Source organism: Lepeophtheirus salmonis, chromosome 14, assembly GCF_016086655.4.
Source record: "Lepeophtheirus salmonis chromosome 14, UVic_Lsal_1.4, whole genome shotgun sequence".
Lineage (NCBI taxonomy): Eukaryota > Metazoa > Arthropoda > Copepoda > Siphonostomatoida > Caligidae > Lepeophtheirus > Lepeophtheirus salmonis.
Window position 1 is genome coordinate 33,002,545 of NC_052144.2, and position 12,902 is coordinate 33,015,446.

Sequence of the window (12,902 nt, forward strand, 5' to 3'; positions counted from 1 at the left end):
AAAAGTTCATAATCATAAGTTCATAATTTTATGGTATGAGTCAGCCAATATGTCCATATCCTCAGTAACTTTTCTAATAGTGGTTCAATTTTTTTTATCTATTGTTGACGTGCTTAAACGACTAGAGCAAGGCTCATCATTAACATCTTCCGGCCATCCTGGAAGAGTTCATACCACTGGTAAACATTTTTTTTTCTTCTCAGAACTATTTTAGCGTACACCAATGTCAATATTTCAAATGTTTTGGAGCACTTATTTTCGTTTTTTAGGCAAAATTTGATTTAAATTCAGAAGTGAGGATCACAAAAATGTATAATCAAAAACAATCATGGAAAATGATTTTAGGCATAGTTGTACACTCTACCGAGTGCCCATTTTAAACCTACCAATGAATTGGTCAAGCCCTAGATTCGAGAGTTATGAAAGAGAGCTTATTATTAACAAAATAGAACATATTTTCAAAAGAGAATGTCTAATGGAGAATAATGTTTCAATTTATACATATTGGTGGTTAAATAAAGATTGTCCCTCGCTCAAATATTGCTGATTAGCAGAGATATATAATTGTAATTTCAAATATGGGATTATTAATAGTCCACCAGTTATAAGAATAATCATTTTAAATTGGGCGTAAATAATATGAAGAGATGAAAAGGGAGTTAGATAATTACATAACTAAAAACAGAATAAAATAAGAAAGGACTGAGGATATAAAGTATACAATTGTAAATAATCTACATTCTGAATAATCATATTTTTCTATGATTTAAGAGTCTCTATATATTTTTATCTGCGAAAAGAACTTGCAAAATGTCAAAAATTACTTTTTTTCAAGGAAGGAAAAAATATGATAGTAAAAACTTGATGGCTTTCTTTCTAACAATGTTGTCTCTACGCAAAGTTAAATCCGCGTAGATACTAAGAGAAGCAACTCGGAAAAAAAGGGAGAAACCACACTGTATATAGAATAAAGAAAAAAAGCGAAGGGGGAGTGTATAAAGTTTTTTTTTTTTGTTCAAAGTAGTTTGGTTTTCAACCTCATGAATGAAAGATCTTCTCTTGAACTTTTGATTTAAAAAGAGTGATAATAAGCATATTTTTTTGAATAATATCATACAGAGTTTTGAGGACTAAAAATATCTTACAGGTAAGTTAAATGTGTTATTATATCTTTTTTTAGAAAAAAAAATATTCATAATGAAGCCTAGAGCATTATGATTAAAATGTTATAAACTATTTTTATAAAGATTTTGACTAAAAAACTTCACGTAGATATAATTTGATAAAGTCAGTCATACATAAAACTATGATAGTGATAATAAATAGTATATTTTTAACATTTATTTATGTAAGTGTTGATATTTAATCATCATTTGAAGTGAGATATAATTTTATAAAATACATACCAGTTACTGATTAATAACTTTGCCGTGTTTGGAGAGCTTTTATAAAGGAAACAATTTAGGAGATTTGAGATAAAGACATTCCATACAACTAATACAATTATCATCATAAAATATTTTGTTTGTGATCAAAATTATCAAAGAGTTATGTAGTAAAAAATGGACTTCTCCATTAGTTCATAAAGGTGAACATTTGCTTGGGTATTTTATTAACACTTTATGAAATAGTGTATTAAAATATTATAGTTCTAATGAAAACGATTTTCTTATCCAAATTTTGCTCGTTGATTTATATATCTCTTACACCCTGGATATTAAACGAAGACCATCTCTACCGCGAAACAAAACTCTCTGATCACAATACCATTTACCTCCCAAAACGAAAATAAGACTTGCTTGCAATTTTTTTTATAAATCGACCTGCCTTTGGAATTTGTCAGGGATTTAGGATTGAGCTTTAGCCTTTTTTTAGTTAATTTTTTTATTACATATTTATATTATTTGCATTATACAATTGGTTTTTTTCTTAAAATTTTACATCGGTCCTACTTATTAATACTCTTACATGTTATGTATATCTTTTACTAACAATAATATTTATATATTTTACTTTTTAATTATGAGTTGACTGTTATAAAATGTAACTATTGACATTTTTTGAAAAAAAAAAAAAAAAAGAAGCTCAGTTTTCGTGAAGTTATTTGTTTAACTTACTTTTATTTTGCGATAAAATCTTTTAAATAAAGGAATCGAAAGGTTTGTCTTCTACAGAAATTGTACAAACTTTTTTTGCATGAACTCTGAATTACTAATAAAATAAACAGGTTTTAGAATATATTATTATTATTATACATTTGCAATCTGATAAAATATTTTATAATGTGATAGAAAATTTCCTATAGCTTTAATAATTCAAAGTTTTTATAAACTTTTTCAACTTTATGTATAATTTTTTTTTTCAAATTAATTTTTGATCTCGATATATAAGTTCCATATATCCATATAAAAAACAAATTTAGAAAAAAGTGTAATATATATTGTTTGATTCATATCTCCAATCATATACAACTATACTATATAAACACAAATATGTGGACTAAATAATGAAATATTAAGTGATTAACACTTTTTTTCAATTTTTAAGATATTTAACTCTATTTTTCCAAAAAAAAATTGATTTAGATGAATTTAAATAGTTTTTGTTGAAGCGTGCTACTTTTTACTTAATCAAAAATAACTTACTTTCAATATTTAGTCACTTTCCTTTTACCACATTCTAAAATTTTATAAATCAAAGAGTGTTGATTGTTCAAAAAATCCACAATAAAATTCTTTAAACTAGAATATATAAAAAAATGATAGAAAATGAGCGAAAAACCTATAAAAGAAAAAAAATTGAAATATTATTCAAGAAAATTAGTGATATGTTTTTGCTATAAATTTTAATTAATTATCCATTTCTGTTTTGATATATAATCTATTCAAATATAAGGCCTGTCAAAATAAAAACATGCCATAGTAATTTTTCTCAAATTGTGTCTAGATTAAAAATACATTCTTTAACTATCTATCCTTTAATTTTATTCTACAACTATTTTGATTAACTCTTTCTTTGAAGTCAAATATTTAACTTAATTCACATTTTCAATAAATGAATACAGTTATGATTGATTCTGTTGAGCTCTCTGTTACTTCCCTGGATTATTTATGAATCCAAGAAACTAAAATATTATTGTAAAAATCTTGTTTGTGTCACATTTTTTCTTTATACATTTACACGTTAAAATGTCATGAAGTAGTTTTCTTCTAGAGACGCACACTCATGTCTTTTATATAATTCGGGAGTGTATCCTTATAATCAAGCTCCTATGGGTGTCGCCCAAAGTTGCAATTAATGCTGTAGTAGAACTAGTAATGTACTATCAGGCATTCCTGGTGTCAAAAATTATTTAATGACATTCTCAAATTTGGAAGAGACTTTGATGAACTTATTTTTTGGATTTTTGAAATTTTTGCATGATGTGAAATTTGGGGCATCATAAAGTGAAAAAATAAGTTTAGTCTTGTTTGAAACAGTGATATTGGTTGGATATATGTTTCTTTTGTCTGAGGGTACAAGATCTGACTGAACTAAAATTAGAGATATTTTGCAGAACCAACTTTTTTTTACTAATTTGCGTTGTTTCATGGCCTAGCAAATAAGTTTTCAGATTTTGTACCTTGTATTAAACATCCCATGATTTATTTTCAAGATATGTTATATTAAAATAATGCAGTTCTCTTGACCGATGAGCAAGATCAAGCAAAAGATCAAGTCAAGCATGTTCTTTCTATCCTAGAAGGACTTTTATTAGTCATTCTATTCTAATCCAAGTTTAACTGTTAAAATATTGACTGATACATTTTACACTAGTATTTTATTTATAGTTCTTCATCAAAGTTCAAATTATGTATTCAAAAATATTAAGTTTAATCAAATCATCAATTTTGGTTCACACTACTTAAGTCCTACTGAAAATAATAATGTTATGAACTGGAATATGTACTATTCCATGGCCAGTATATAGGAGTTACTTTTATCTCCCTGATAAGAATATTGACATTATCACTGATCATAAACATATCGTCAGTGTAATGAATAGCAAGAATATAGTTGCAATCTGTATTACAAGGATTAAGAGAATACTGTCTAACTTTTTGGGATTCAAATATACCGGTTGGTCCATTGAAATATAAATACTTATTAATTCAATAATTAATTAAGGCTGAGTGATTGAAATTTATTCATATTTCGACATATTAGAGCATAAACAAATAGTTACAAAGCAAATCAAACCTGAACTTTCTAGCTGACGTAAAAGTCAAGAAAAGGACACTTGAACGTGTTCGATAAATTTCCATTCGCGGACTCTAAGCAGTTGAGCGTTTCCGAGACCAATGGGTGGATAGAAGCTTAATTAGATGGAGAGGCCACTTTTGACATCAGTAATAAAAGAAACCTATCTCCTCTGTTAGAAGAATCTTTTGAATGAGCCTTTTAGTTATTTTTTCAATATTTGGGCCCCTACAGTCCTGATGCCAACTGTTTGAACTTATGGGTGCATGTCGAGGGGAAGGCCTGCTAAGGGCAGCTGTATAAATGATTAAAAGAGCTCAGACACACATCTATTTTTAGATTTTTTTAAATATATAAATAATTTGTAAATTATATCATGTTGAAGTTTAAAATTAAAAGTGTTTTTGAAATTAATGGAGCACTTGATACTGTTAAAAATGTCTCTGGTGTGAACACACTCCTAAGCAGACATTCATTCTTGTGCCTCTGTTTTTCTACCAGAATATAAAAATAATATAATGATACCGTCTGCGGCACAAAAAGGAGAACAATTGGATCCTGATAAGAAATCATTATCTGATGCTTGTAACTCTGATGCCGAATATCAAAATGTCACTCAATTGTTGAAAGACTGTAAATTTTTGAATAGTTTGCACAATAGTTATATTTTTTTAACTACTGATCACAATGGGATTAATTGCCCAACGATGAAAATTATGCTCTTCTTCTTTATCACTCAAGAATTTTTGTCCCCAATGAAGCAAAAAAAAAAGATACACAGAATGCACGACAATTTTACATTTGGCCAAAAATGAATATTGAAGTTTTTCGAATGGTACTGAATGTATAGAACTCTTACCCTCTCAAAAAATTGAGCTACAAAATAAGAAGAACTGCTTCTCGCCCTTTTGAACTTTTTGGGAAACATAATGGGGCTAATTATCTCATTCTCGCCGACCGATAATCTGTATTACATCTGATTACACATTTACGCGTCTTGGTACAAATACTTTATGTCTGCTTTCGAACATTGGTTTTTAAGATTATGGGAAGCCTCTTAATCTAATATTTGATTGTGGTCCTTAATTCCAAGGAAAATTTGAGGAGTAGTGCAAGATCAATAATATTAATCCATTACAGGCGATAATTAGTTGGAACAGTTCGAACAGTGACTCAAATGTGATAATTATATTAATGAAATTTTTCAAAAGATCCCTGCGACCCCAAAAGGAGACGGTTAATTAATTAATCTTTTGTGTCAATATCAGTAGCATTTAGATGCTGGAGGATATATTTGATTTGGATACTTATTTTTTATCTAATCATTTGTTTCAATCTTGAATAAATAAAAAAAATATGCATATTAAAATATGTTCATTTTTTATTTACATTAACAAAATTTCAAGAAAAATATTATAAATACTAGTATAATTTTTATTATTTGGGGTAATAATAGAAACAATGTTGTCAAATATTGTATCTGAAACACCAAAATTTCGCTCTTCCCTTACACATTGGACTTTTGCAGCGTCTTAACCGAAGGGTATACCTTGTAAGGATAACACCATTTTGCTTCTCAAGGTTTTACTAGCTGCTTTTCAAAAAAAAAATACAAACTGAATCAATATGACCGATAAATTATTATTGGGACAGATAGCCTACATACGTTACTAGGTTTGAACATCAAAAATACTACTGACTTGTTTAATATCGTCCACCACTCCTACCTTAATTTAATTCTCTCTCCATAGACCGCTGTTTTTTGTATACATGAGATCAACTCTTCCTATATTCCTGTTATATTTAGATGCTATCAACAACGTCAGGTTCATATACTTTTTCAACTCTCTTACCTTAAAAAAATGGAATATCTGAGAAATTGTCAGGAAATTTCGTTAAAAGTAAGATATTTGCTAGGACATCAATACATTCTTATAGATTACTAATGCTTACCCTACTGGCGAGAGGTTATTTGTATAAACATCTAAATTCGAAAAAAGAAAAAAAAAACTGTAATAAGTGAATAAAAATGAATTTTGACCAACAACAAGGATCACAAAAACATTTCTAATTGAAATTTAATTATCTTCACGTGATAATTCCCTTTCCCTGAAAACATAATTTATATTTGAATAACACTCTGGATTCGAGCTTGACTTTTAGAGTAATGTAGCGCCAAAGTAAAAAATGTATACTTTTCTTCGTATTATAATATTAAGTGAAGTTCTCGAGACGACAGATAAACAAAAATAAATTAATAAATTTTCCATGTAGATTAAAAAATTAATACTTATATGTAGTGTCAAATTAATTAAGCTATAGCATGGAATGGGTTAACCACAAATTCGCTTATGCTTACTATCACAAGGCTTTACCTACATTTTATAAGCTTGTGAATGATTCTAGAGACTCCGTTTATGAAGCTTGCCGGGAGATGATAATGGAAAAACAAAAGCAATTTGCCCATAAAGTTCAAAGGTCTCTCAGCCTCTTGAAGTAGGATCAACTGTATTAGTGAAAAATCCTTTATCCAAGCAATAGAATCAAGAGTCTACCATAATATCAAATCAAAATAAGAGGTTGTACGTGGTTTCTCATAATGGGAGAGAATCTTTATACGAAATTGAAAATTTTTATGACCATTACCAAATCAATCAAAACGTATGGTTACTGTTATAAACAATAGTTATTTTATATTTTATTAAATTTAAATTATTTTATAAATGATTTTATCACATGTCAATTTGTGGGAAGTGATGGGATTTCCCTATTTTATAATTGTGTTTTTTACTCCTTATGATGCCATAAATTGGTTGTCTTCTAGAGACTCACACGTAAGCAAATCTTTTATATAATAAAGCTACATATCGACTCCTCATTCAATCAATTTGATCAACCACAAAATATTTTAATGTACTACATATTCTACATATAAATGTTATTTGACTCAAATGTATTGTAAAGAGGAGTATGGAGCTACAGGAAGCATAAATAAGTTTCTTTAATTCAAAGACTCCCAATGCAAACGTAATTCTTCTTATTACCATACTATATATTTATAGATTATTTAGTTCAGATCTTTTTGTTAGACTTTTGGAACATAAATTCATAAGAAATGAATATTTAATTTAATTTAACTGAACTTCTCTAAAAAGTGTCATAATTCTAATATTAAAAACATTAAAATTTAATATATGTATATGTTTACACTCTTAATATAAGCACCAATGTTTCATGGATAAAATAAAATGTATAATCTATTTGATATACGCTGTTTCCCTTATATTATGTCACAAACATTAAACGATAATTGATGGCCATTTTTCCCGATTATCGATATAGGAAATATAATTTGATGTATTATCTTTTAAACACAATTTTGACCCTAATAAAAAGGATATTCAAAACAAAATATTTTTATTAGACAATTGAAAAATAGATAAAATTGAATAACTATTCTAATTTTATTGATGTAGTAAGATGCTTTTTAACTTGTTAAGATAATATGGCTTTGTTGATGCAGCAAACTATTCAAAAATAGCAATATTTTATTATTAATGCACTAAAATGGTAGATTTTATTGTAAGTTTTTTTAAATAAATAATTGTACCATTGCAAAACCCAGACTGATTTAATTTGTACTAATAGAATAAATCTACTGCATCACATATATGTTTGCTGGTTACGTAATATAAACATACAAATATAACCTTAGCAATGTTTAAAGATACACTGTACATATTGTGAGGAAAGTTTTCAATTAATTATGGGCAAAATACGATACCCTTGAGAATATGTGGAGGAGAATGTGGAAAATTCAGCTAGATAAAAAAAAATTATACTATTTATGGAAAGAAGGACGTTGTATAACTAAATGCTTGTTTCAAGAAATTTCACCAAAATTTTATAAAATGTGTATATTTAATATGATAGATATAAGCTTTAATCTTTATATTTAATTCTACAAATTATACATCAAATTATCATTGTTTTACAAAAAAGGGATGTCTTTGTATAATTAACTATCCAATGAAGTTTTATTCAATAATTATAAAAAAATATTCTTTATCAATTTTAGCTTTAATTTGAAGTAGAAACTATATTAAGATCAAATATTATCCTTAAAATGGGCTACTTTAGAGTAAACATTCTTTAAACAACACAACTAGAGACAAAGTAAAGGATAGACACTATTTTCATGGAAGAAATATTAAAAAGTGGGCTTCATTTTGTGATGTAATAAATATAAATCTTACAAATTTATTAAAGAAAGTCTGAAATCATCGCACGCCATCGAAAACTCAACGGACGAACATAAATTTAATGTATTTTCTTACGTAAAGACTCCTTGTCATTGTCGAAAAAATTTATTTATCTTTTAAGAATGAAGTTAATATATATTAGTATTTATTAACTGGAATTGAAAGTTGCCTGACGCCATGAATTAGCCAATATTTTATTTATTATTTATGAATGTTTTTCAATTTTTTGATCATTTTAAATTATCCTTCATGATAGTAAATCAAATCTTATTGATAATCAAATTGTTTTATAGAAATGTAGCAAATAAAATAACCAAGTAACTTAGCTTTATGAATAAATAAACCTCATTCCATTGCGGAAACAAATAATATATTGTTTTCATTGCAAATTATACATTATTTCGTTAGTGTATAAAGTATATTTTTATACCGAATTTGCCAATATCTTTACTTAAATTTCAGCACAATAAAAAACAACAACATAGAAATGGAAAAAATAAAGAAGATTGATTTTCTTTTGGCTATAAATAACATTTTCTAAAAACAACCCTAAAATCAACATTTAATAAGGGTTCTTGATTTTGTTTTAGTTTATACATTTTTTTGCAGATGGATGTTATTTACTTTTAAATCTACATTTATAATCACGAATGTAAGGTATTTTTAAGGCAAATCCAGGTTATATCAAAGCTGTAAAAACTTTCTGACTCTATAAACCACTTAAAATAAGTAGAACATACAATTATTGATCGAGATTTCAAAGAGTGGACTAAATGTGTTCTTATTATTAATTGACTCAAACAATGAATATATATTAAAAAAAGGATAAAGAAGAGTGATGATATGTCTTATTTTGCAAATAAAAAAAAACATGGCCTGGAACAAAAGTATTAAAAGATAAATTTTGTAATTCTTTGTTTTAGTTTATGAAAAAGCTTATACATATATATTTTATATTTTTAGTTAATTGGTCAGATGGACTTTTACGTATCATATTGTACATACTTCTAACATATAGGCTTCTGAAATAGAACTGTCGGAGAGCTGATATTTCTAAAAATATTAGACGTATCTAAATTCTCAAAATAACTATTTTCAAAATGTCACTTTTAATTAATTTGCTCCATGCCCACCAAATCTTGTTGCATAATAATTTATTAATTTGAAAATAATCCATAGTGTACATAATTTTCTATTTTGTATCTAATTGCCATTTTAGATTATGATTTTGCAGGTGTGGAATGTAATGTGTACCATATTTAACAGCTCCTACAAAAGTGCCAAAAAAACATGTCAATGGAGAAACAATTGTCACGTTAACAATTTTAATAGCTTTAAAATCTGTTGACTATCTATTTGGTGTGGGATTTTTGTAGTCAAACATATGCTCTTTAATAGTTATATCACTATAGAAAAAAGAGGGAAACAACCATAAAAACAGTTAGTAGTTAGTCAACTCTATTTTCCTTCCTTCAAGTTTCTTTAGTAATTTGCTAAGGGAAAAAAAAAATTATATTTCAACGAAGGTGGTCTGAAAAGTTTACAACCTTAACGTGAACATGGCAGTACTCGTAAATAAAAGCTATTCACTTTTATATAACATCTATTGACAGTTACTCAACAAAATTTAAGCCATTTTGGACGCGTAGTTGTTATGTAAGAGTCGTTTGAGTTAGTTGAGGTGAGTGTTTTTGTGAAAGTGGACAAAATCAGATATCGGTATCTTGGCGCAGTTAAAAAACAATCATTCTAAGCTTAAGCGCGGATTAGTTAATGTAGTTGAAACTTCGATACAGCATGATACGTCCAAAATAAAGAATACAGTCTAAACAGAGATCTGCAAATATTTTATCGAATTTCGGAGGCAATCACCTTTGTAAAATATTATTTTTTAGAGAAAAACACGGATTACTATTTGGATGGGTTGCATTGATGGAAACATCGCTGGTAGAATTGTGTAGAACTACGAGAAGACTATGTCGAAAAATTAAAATAAATATTCAGAAAAAATGTTTTTGATTCTTTTTAAGGTCGGAAACATTTTAGACGGCCCTCGTAAACTATCTAATATAATATGTTGGGGGACTAAAATCCCAAATAAGTATTAAACTTACCATATGAAAAGATGTAACAGAGATATTCAAATAATACTTTTAGAGCATATTTATCTGCTGTACTTCTGACAATAATCATACAACATATCAAACATGAAAATGAATATCAATGTTGTCTGAGAGGGGGGGGGGAATCCAAATATGCATATTATGATGTTTAAAATTTATTTAAATTTAATGAAGTTTTTAAACCATTGCTTCAATTCATGGGGTTCTTAAACCAAAATATGTTTATGAAATTTTGCGGTGAAAATTTGAAATTTTAATTTTTCCTGATTTTTGGTAAATATTGTTTTCATGTGGACGTTCAGCATATCCTTGTATAAGTATATTATGTGGTGTAGCTCCTATCTGAATTGCATTGTAATTACATTACTAATTTGCTCAAAAGGTATTTAAGTAATAATTAAGAGTTATTACATATTATTTTCTCTATAAAACATAAAAACCTTGAAGATAGAAATACTTGATCATATTTTAAGTCAAACAGAACTATAGAGCATACATCATGAACTTAATTATCCACAGTTTGGCTTTCCCCATTCCGCTTTTATTTCAATTATTTTGTTGTGACGTTAAGGATCATTACAGGGGAAATTAAAAATAATTATGTTATGTACTCGTATGTATCATTGGTAGGTGCAATTTGGAAGTAACCTTTAGATAGTCATTTTGAGTAAATGGTAAACACAAACGACAAGAATAATTATTTTGCATTTTTTTCTAATCTAATAACTTTCTTTTGGTTTATTTCTTATTTTTTATATATAATTTCACATAAAACAAAGAAAAAAGATTTAAACAATGTATTTATTATATGACGTACATTGGATAGCAAAAAGTATAAAATTGCTTGAGAAATAATCAATATTCAATCATTTATGATGATTACAAAATGGGGAATGTAATGTTATTTGCAATTTATAAGTTTATTAATTATCGTTTTAAAAATAATGTATATTGTAAATACTACAATATGGATTTATCATTCCTTCTTCATTTTATTTAAGTTTTGAGAAAAAACAGTCTTGAGTGAGCTAAAAGTTCATTGCATTGTTTATGTGTCAGTACAAATGCAATCTTAAATTGAAGTTAAGAAAACAGTCAAATCTTTATTTATATTTTTGTACAAACGGCCAAATAATCAGTAGACATATTTCATTTAATTATTGACTTTAAGTAGACATATTTCATTAACTATTGACTTTAAATTTAATTTGATTTAGTATGTTGCAATTCCTACTTACATAAAGCATTTAAGTATGAAACTTCAATATATGTTTTAGCAATATAAACCATAATTTGCCCCTACCTGTGGCAAACAAATTGAGTAATATTATATGTTATAGTTATACTTTCAGGATCTTGTGACTTTTTTAGAATATAAAGGGATTATTACAGCTAAATTAATAACATGTTACCAAACATGAAGTCTTCTTAATAGAATAAAATATATCTTTTTTTTTTTTTATGTTTAGGATATAAAATATATATGTGTATATACTTGTATATTAAAATTGTAACTTGAATAAGTAAATTATATAGCTCGAAATATTTTTCAAAAAGTTTAAAGCAAGCTTATGATATCTATAGACTAAAAAAACATTATAAGACCCTAAGAATTTCATATTTGGAAGATTTAAAAAATAATCTCTTTGCTAATGTACATGTATTGCGGTTTACCTTCCGCTCTTTCTTTTAAAATGATAATTGCTTTAATATCATTTCTTTATTTTTTGTATAAAGTTTGAAGTTTAATGGTTCGTGAAGTCATATAATTTACTTTATACATATGTACAATGTTTCTAAATACGTAAATATAGTGGTCTTGCAAAAGTAGAGCTAGAACCATTGCCCCCACGCCCTCAATTTTTTTAGACAAAGTGTAATATTTCTATAATATAACATAATGGTTACACTATTATGAGTTCCCCTTATTCAGAAACATATTCTTCTGTACTGCCTTGCTATTAAGCTTTATCAAAAAGAGTATTAATATCTACATATATGTAGATATTAATCCTCCTAGATTACAGATTTACAAAAATAGTTTGCTTCTCTTTTACAATTTTTTGATTAGTAGGAAATATTTTTTTTGATTTTGAAATTATTCAAATATAAAGTGTATCACATAGAACGATGTCCTGCACTTTCAAAATAACCAAGGGGAGGGTATAGTTAAAGATTTTAATCTGGGAGCATTTTTTTTTATGTTAAACAATATCAAGGAAGCAAGGAATTCTAGCACCTAGTCTTAATTTCACCCCAGCATCCGGTCTGGTATGGG

General features: G+C 27.2%; 1 protein-coding gene across 1 annotated transcript in view; it reads left to right on the forward strand.

The window, feature by feature from the left end:
* Positions 1-1,013: 1,013 nt before the first annotated feature.
* Positions 1,014-12,902, forward strand: part of LOC121129734 (uncharacterized) — a 77,295-nt gene continuing 65,406 nt past the window's right edge. Inside the window, exon 1 of the mRNA XM_040725455.2 lies at positions 1,014-1,147. The gene's annotated coding sequence lies outside the window, so the exon portion shown is untranslated. The remainder of the gene's footprint in view (positions 1,148-12,902) is intronic.